The sequence below is a fragment of the Aotus nancymaae genome, unplaced genomic scaffold, assembly GCF_030222135.1.
Source record: "Aotus nancymaae isolate 86718 unplaced genomic scaffold, 86718_ANA_hifiasm-v0.15.2.pri h1tg000016l, whole genome shotgun sequence".
NCBI classification, from domain to species: Eukaryota; Metazoa; Chordata; class Mammalia; order Primates; family Aotidae; genus Aotus; species Aotus nancymaae.
The window spans coordinates 81458664-81465249 of NW_026988428.1; the positions used below are offsets into that span (position 1 = coordinate 81458664).

A 6586-nucleotide genomic window follows, 5' to 3' on the forward strand; every position below is an offset into this window, starting at 1 on the left:
CTACTGAGAAAGTTGATCTCAAAAGCCAAAGATTTATTCTAAGTGCTAGTAAATATTCAAGAGAGTCTCCTAAATGACAGGTGGAATGGAATAGGAAAATGAGAAACTAAAAAAGACTCTTGAGGCAACCTTGAATACATTGATTTTGTGGGCAGAGAATTAGACTTATAACATATACATATTATGGATGTATATAGATAAGCCATACTCAGAGTTTCTTAAATTCAATTCTCTAAACCTCAGTTTGCTTCCTTTTCCTATAGTTTGGTGCAAAAGTAATTGCAGTTTTGGACCATGAATTTTAAATCATTATATAATAACTAAGCTCAAACACATGTTTATTAATCAAAATAGGAACCATTACAATCCATTTTTGCCAACAAGAAATAAGCTTGTTCATGCCTGTAGCACAAAAAATCCATCCTTTGGGATTCTATGAACTTTTAGAAAGCATTATCTGCATCCTGCTGGTTGTGGAAGCATTTTCCCTGCAAAAAATGGTCGAGATGCTTCAAGAAGTGGTAGTCAGTTGGCAAGAGTTCGAGTGAACATAATGGATGAGGCAAAACTTTGTAGCCCAACTCGTTCAACTTTTGAAGCATTGGTTGTGCAATGTGTGGTCAGGTATTGTGGAGAATTGGGCCCTTTCTGCAGGGCATGGTGGCTCACGCCTGTAATCCCAGCACTTTGGGAGGCTAAGGAGGGTGAATCATGAGGTCAAGAGATCAAGATCATCTTGGCCCACATGGTGAAAATCCATCTCTCCTAAAAATACAAAAATTAGCTGGGTATGGTAGCATACACCTGTAGTTCCAGCTACTTGGGAGGCTGAGGCAGGAGAATTGCTTGAACTTAGGAGGCAGAGGTTGCAGTGAGCCAAGATAGCACCCTGCACTCTAGTCTGGGCAATAAAGCAAGACTGTGTCTCAATAAATAAATAAATAAATAAATAAATAAATAAATAAATAAATAAATAAATAAGGGACCCTTTCTATTGACCAATGTCAGCTGCAGATGTTGGAGTGTTTGTTTGATGCATCTCATTGATTTTCTGAGAGTACTTCCCTGATGTAATGGTTTCACAGAGATTCAGAAAGCTGTAGTGGATCAGACAGGCAGCAGACCACCAAACAGTAACCACAACCTTTTTTTGGTGCAAGTTTGGCTTTGGGAAGCACTTTGGAACTTCTCAGTGCAGCCACTGAGCTGGTTATCACTAGTTGTTGTATAAAATTCGCTTTTCATTGCATTTCACAATCCGATCGAGAAATGGCTCATTACTGTTGCATAGAATAAGAGAAGATGAAATTTCAAAACCAATTTTTTAAAAATTTTTGCTCAACTCACGAGGCACTCACTTATCGAGCTTTTTCACCTTTCCAATTTGCTTCAAATGCCAAAAGACCACAAAATAGTCGACACTGAGTTCTTCGGCAACTTCTCGGGTAGTTGTAAGAGGATCAGCTTTGATGATTGCACTCAGTTGGTCATAGTCAGCTTCTGATGGCTGGCCACTATGCTCCTCATCTTCAAGGCTCTCATCTCCCTTGCAAGACTTCTTGAACCACCACTGCACTGTATACATTTGTTAGCAGTTCCTAGGCCAAATGCACTGTTGATATTTTGAGTTGTCTCCACTGCTTTATGACCCATTTTGAACTCAAATAAGAAAATAGCTCAAATCTGCTTTTTGTCTAACATCATTTCCATAGTTCTAAAATAAACATAAAATAAACAACAAGTAATAAGTCATTAGCAAAAAAAAAAAGACAAAACACCGTAAAGGGAGATATCCACTTTAAAATGTTGTACTGAGGCAGGAAAATAGGGTCTGGAGGCAGTAAACATAAACCCAATTGACACTTCAGCTGACAGGAAATACTCTCTCCATAGGGTGTACACTGAGTAAATGACTTTGTAACTTTACTTCATCCTCTTCATTTACGTAGGGTGTACACCAAGTAATCAATGGAATCTCTAGAGGGAATTTAAACCTCAAAAATTCTGTACTGGGGCCCTTGAGCCTCTATGCTCAGGCCCACTCCCACACTGTGGAGTGTACTTTCCTTTTTTATTTTATTTGTTTATTTTTTTTTTGAGATGAAATCTTGCTCTGTCACCAAAGCTGGAGTGCAGTGGTGCAATCATGGCTTACTGCAACCTCCATCTCCCAGATTCAAGCAATTCTCCTGCCTCGGCCTCCTGAGTAGCTGGGACTACAGGCATGCACCACCATGCCTGGCTAATTTTGTATTTTTAGTAGAGACAGGGTTTCACCATGTTGGTCAGGCTTGTCTCCAACTCCTGACCTCAAGCAATCCACCCACCTTGGCCTCCCAAAGTGCTGGGGTTACAGGCACGAGCTACTGTGCCTGGTCAAGTGCACTTTCATTTTCTATAAATTTCTGCTTTTGTTGCTTTATTATTTCATTGTTTTGTTTGTGCATTTTGTCCAATTCTTTGTTCAAGATGCCAAGAACCCGGATACCCTCCACTGGTGACATATTTTGGTGAGCCAACCAGGAGAGGTCAGCCCAAAGTTTGGGATTTATTTGTCTCCCTTTCCTTCCTGCTCCATACAAAGGAATCTCTCTCTCTTTTCTGTTCAAACTTGGGACCCTTGGTGGACAGCACCTGAACATGGAGGCAACCGCAGGTTTTTGGCAGGTTTCTGGCTATGGCTGGTGAAACTAAGGGGCTTCCTTGTGGAGGAGCCTAACCACCACTGCCTTAAGGAAGCTGGATCTTTTTATTTATTTATGTTTCCTTTTTTGCTTTTTCAGTCTTTCAGTGAATGTTTCCTAGTAGCTCCTTGGAAATTGAGGGCAATTGGCTGGAGTCACTCTCCAGTTTTGACTGAAAGCCAAGGAAAGAATGGCAATAATTGCCCCGCCCAGAAAGGAGAAGGACTTATTTTTATCTTTTCCATTTGTGGTGCCTGATCCCTACCTGTGGTGCAACTCGGAGCAAACTTGCACATGTTTCGGCAACTTAAACCTTTTCTTATGCTAAATTCTTCCCTTCCCCAACTCTACTGACTAAGGACAAAAGAAGCCCACCCAATCCCTAATTCTTATCATTACAGTTCATGGCTATGCTTATAAAGCTCATAGTAGGCTCTTTGGTGTCTGGGGAGGTTTGGCCTTTAAAAGTCAAACTGTCATGGAAACTGCTTTACCCAAAATTTTGGTTCACAGCCTTCACTGGATTATCTATTGAGGCAAACAAAGTAAAACTGGCAAGAGTGTGTTGCTGTTTCACGGCTAAGATTCCAAGCTATTGATTCTTCCTTTATGTGAGTATGTACATGTCTAGATGTGTTTATTTGTATGTACACTTACTGTTAATATGTTGTGTCTACCAAATCAGCTTATGAGTAAAAGAGTGTTAATAAATTAAGTAAATAAGTCTAACCAATTTTCAAGTTCATATGACTTAAGTATAACTTTACTAAACAAGCTAGCTTTAAAATTATTAGAATAAAAATAGAATGTCTTCAGAAATGTCAGCATATATTTGTCTGGATTTTATGTTTGCTTTTGCTAGTATTTTGAGATGTTAGTGTACGGCATAAAAGGTTATAAAACTATAAATCCAGCCAAAACAAAATGATCTTGGTTTGCACGCTTTTTTTTTAAACAAATAATAGTAATTTGAGAAAGGAAAATATATTTGGCCCCCCAAATCACTAAGGAAGAGAAAACTCAAGCTGAGAATGCTTAGAGCAAACCTGTCTCCTGTTCTATTCAAAGTCATCTCTCTGCTTACTGAGAAAAATGCATATCTGATTGCCTCCTTTGGAAAGGCTAATCAGAAACTCAAAAGAATCCAACAATTTGTCTCCCACCTACCTGTGATCTAGAAGTCCCCAACTGCCTCCCCACTTTGAGTTGTACCACCTTTCCAGACAAAACAAATGTTTACTTTGCATATGTAAATTAATATCTCCTGTCTCCCTTGTAAAATGTAAAAATTAAGTACTGTTAATAAGATAAATGTTTTAGGCAAACTTTTTGTGTAAATTAAAATCTTAAAGTTATTTTTAAAGCTCATTTAATATCTGGGTTATTTCCAATTAAGAAAGGGTTGTGATATGGGGAAATATGTTTCTGAAATTGTGAAATTGTTCTTATCCATAAATGCCCATATCTGAGAGTTTAGGATTTCTTGCTTTTTAGGGTTTCACTTAAGTTTTAAGTTACTAAGGATGAGAATTTTAGTTAACACATAATTCTGTATACAAACTATGCCAGAAAAGATAATGTTATTAGTGAAAAGAAAGATAATTCTGTCTAATTCAGAAATTATCCAAAAGTTAGTTCAAATTATAGATAACAAGGTTATTTAGGAAAGTATGTAGTAAGAAACCATTAAGTAGGGGAGAAGTCTGTGGAAAAAGTTTAAATAATAAAATACTTTTTTAAACTTGATATAGAATTGGAGACATTTGGCTAATTAACATTTTTATAGTTAAAGCTCTTGGTTTTAATTAAAGTAAAATAAGAAGTATTGTTAAAAAAATATGTTGGCAGTTAGGTGATTTTTTAGAAAATATAGTTAAGGCTCTTATTTGGTTCTGTGAATAATTATTTTGTTTCCTATGCATTTCGAGCAAGTCATCACTTGTTTAATGTATCTGAAATTCCTAAGCTACCTTTCTGAAGCCCACAGAAATTAATGGAGCACACTAGCCTTTAAACCTTACACTAACTTTTTGGATTCTAAGGTTCTTGATACTTTAAGTGTGTCAAGTATACTCTTATAAATAGAATTTGAATCATATTTATCTCTCTCTGCCTACTTTCTCCAAAATTTGTAAACAATGGTATATACATTGCTTCATAATCAGTCTGATAGAAACAAGAGCTTGGTGTTGCAGAGAATAAGAGCACCCAAGCAAAGGATTTCTCAACAAGGCAAATTTACTTCTGCAGAAGGGTGCCACTCCCACATCTGGTCACTGTGAGAACACACGGTACAAGGCAGGCAAGGAGTTTTTATCCCCAATACAATCAGTTCATGCTTCAGTGTTTTGTCCCCATTGGCTGGTGTTGAACTGCATAATCTAAACTGATCCTGATTGGTTATTTCAAATAGAGCAGGCATATAGGTTACAGTGGTGGGAAGGGCAGTTTCAGCAGGAATAACAGTTACAGAGCAGGTAGCTAAAGGCAAAGGGGACTCTTTCCAAATAAGGAACAGATGTGGGTCACAGATTAGGACTGGCAGGAGAAGTTGTTTCCAAAGTAGGTAACTAGGAGAGGGGAGGTACAAGGAAGCTGACCTTAAGAACAAGGACGTTAAACAAGCTGAACCTTTGAAGAGGAGCTTACTGTATCTAACAATTCAGAAACAAAACATTGGTTCATTCCTCTTAACCCACATCATGGGTTAAAGAGAACGTTGCCAGGAGGCCTTCACTCTTTAGAAGGGTGTCATTCTTAGGCCCCTTTTCCATAGTTTAGAGTAAAAAAAGCAATGAATAGAAATGTATCCCTCATGATAGGCTGTATAGCAAATTCTACTGTAAAAGCTACAGTTACACAACAGACTTTGAATTTTCTTGTGAAAGTTATGATAGAATTGGCTGAACAGAGGAGTATCTGTGCAGCTGCTGGCACTTGTAGCCTATGGAGCAATACATCAAATAAAGATTATAGAGATTCAGTGATAGGGGATTAACAAAGAGACTGCTTATTTAAGTGAGTAAACTCTTTATCTAGCTCATTCTTCGATCTATCTTAGAAGGTTTGGTTTATGGGACCTTGGGTAAGGAGCCTACTCTGAACTCTTGGTATTATCCTTCCAATAGTCATAATAATAGTCTCCCTGGTGCTCTATATTCTCTGAAGGTTTTAAATGCTTGCATGCAGCCATATCTAAAATGTCAGATGGTCTCTCTTCAACCGGAATGGCAAGAGCTGAAAGAAATGTGCCATCATGAGGACACCATAACCTATGAATAACATGCTGAGACTGGAAACCCAAAATAATGGTAACTGAGAGTGGTGCTAAGGCCCTACATTTTGGTCACACTCTCGCCTAAGTGAGAACCTGACCAAAAAAGAGGAATTTTTTAAACAAAATTCTGGGAGGCCATGGTTTTAGATTAAGCTCATGCACTGGGCCCCAACAGACCAAACCAAACCAAAATGGAGTTGCTTGTGCTAAGACTTAAAGAAAACACATAAATTCTAGAACAGACGAGGTTTTGTTTTTTTTCTCCTGCAAATCTCTATAACAAACATTCCTGAGAACATAGGTATCCACCCCCTGGAGTTTCCATTAAATCTTTTAGCCAAATTTATTTCCTCTCATCTAGAGACCATCAAGCTTCAGATGATCATGCAACAAAGGATCCAGCTAGTTCCCAGTGAAAACACCACCTCAGGCCATCAAGAAGCTACCTTGCCTCCACCAAACAGAGCAGGGCAAGAGCTCTGTGATCCCCAATAGGTTAGCCAGCATGAAGCAGTTACAGAAGAAGGACTATTGGTCCCATTGCCTCTCATAATGATTTATAGGGATTACATCTCTCAGGGGAGAAGTGAGGCAGGAAAATAGGGTCTGGAGGCAGGGAACATAA

At 38.4% G+C, this 6586-nt stretch overlaps 1 pseudogene; it reads right to left on the reverse strand.

Moving 5' to 3' along the window:
* Nucleotides 1–341: 341 nt before the first annotated feature.
* On the reverse strand, nt 342–1710 carry LOC135275316 (histone-lysine N-methyltransferase SETMAR-like; annotated as a pseudogene).
* Nucleotides 1711–6586: the final 4876 nt, after the last annotated feature.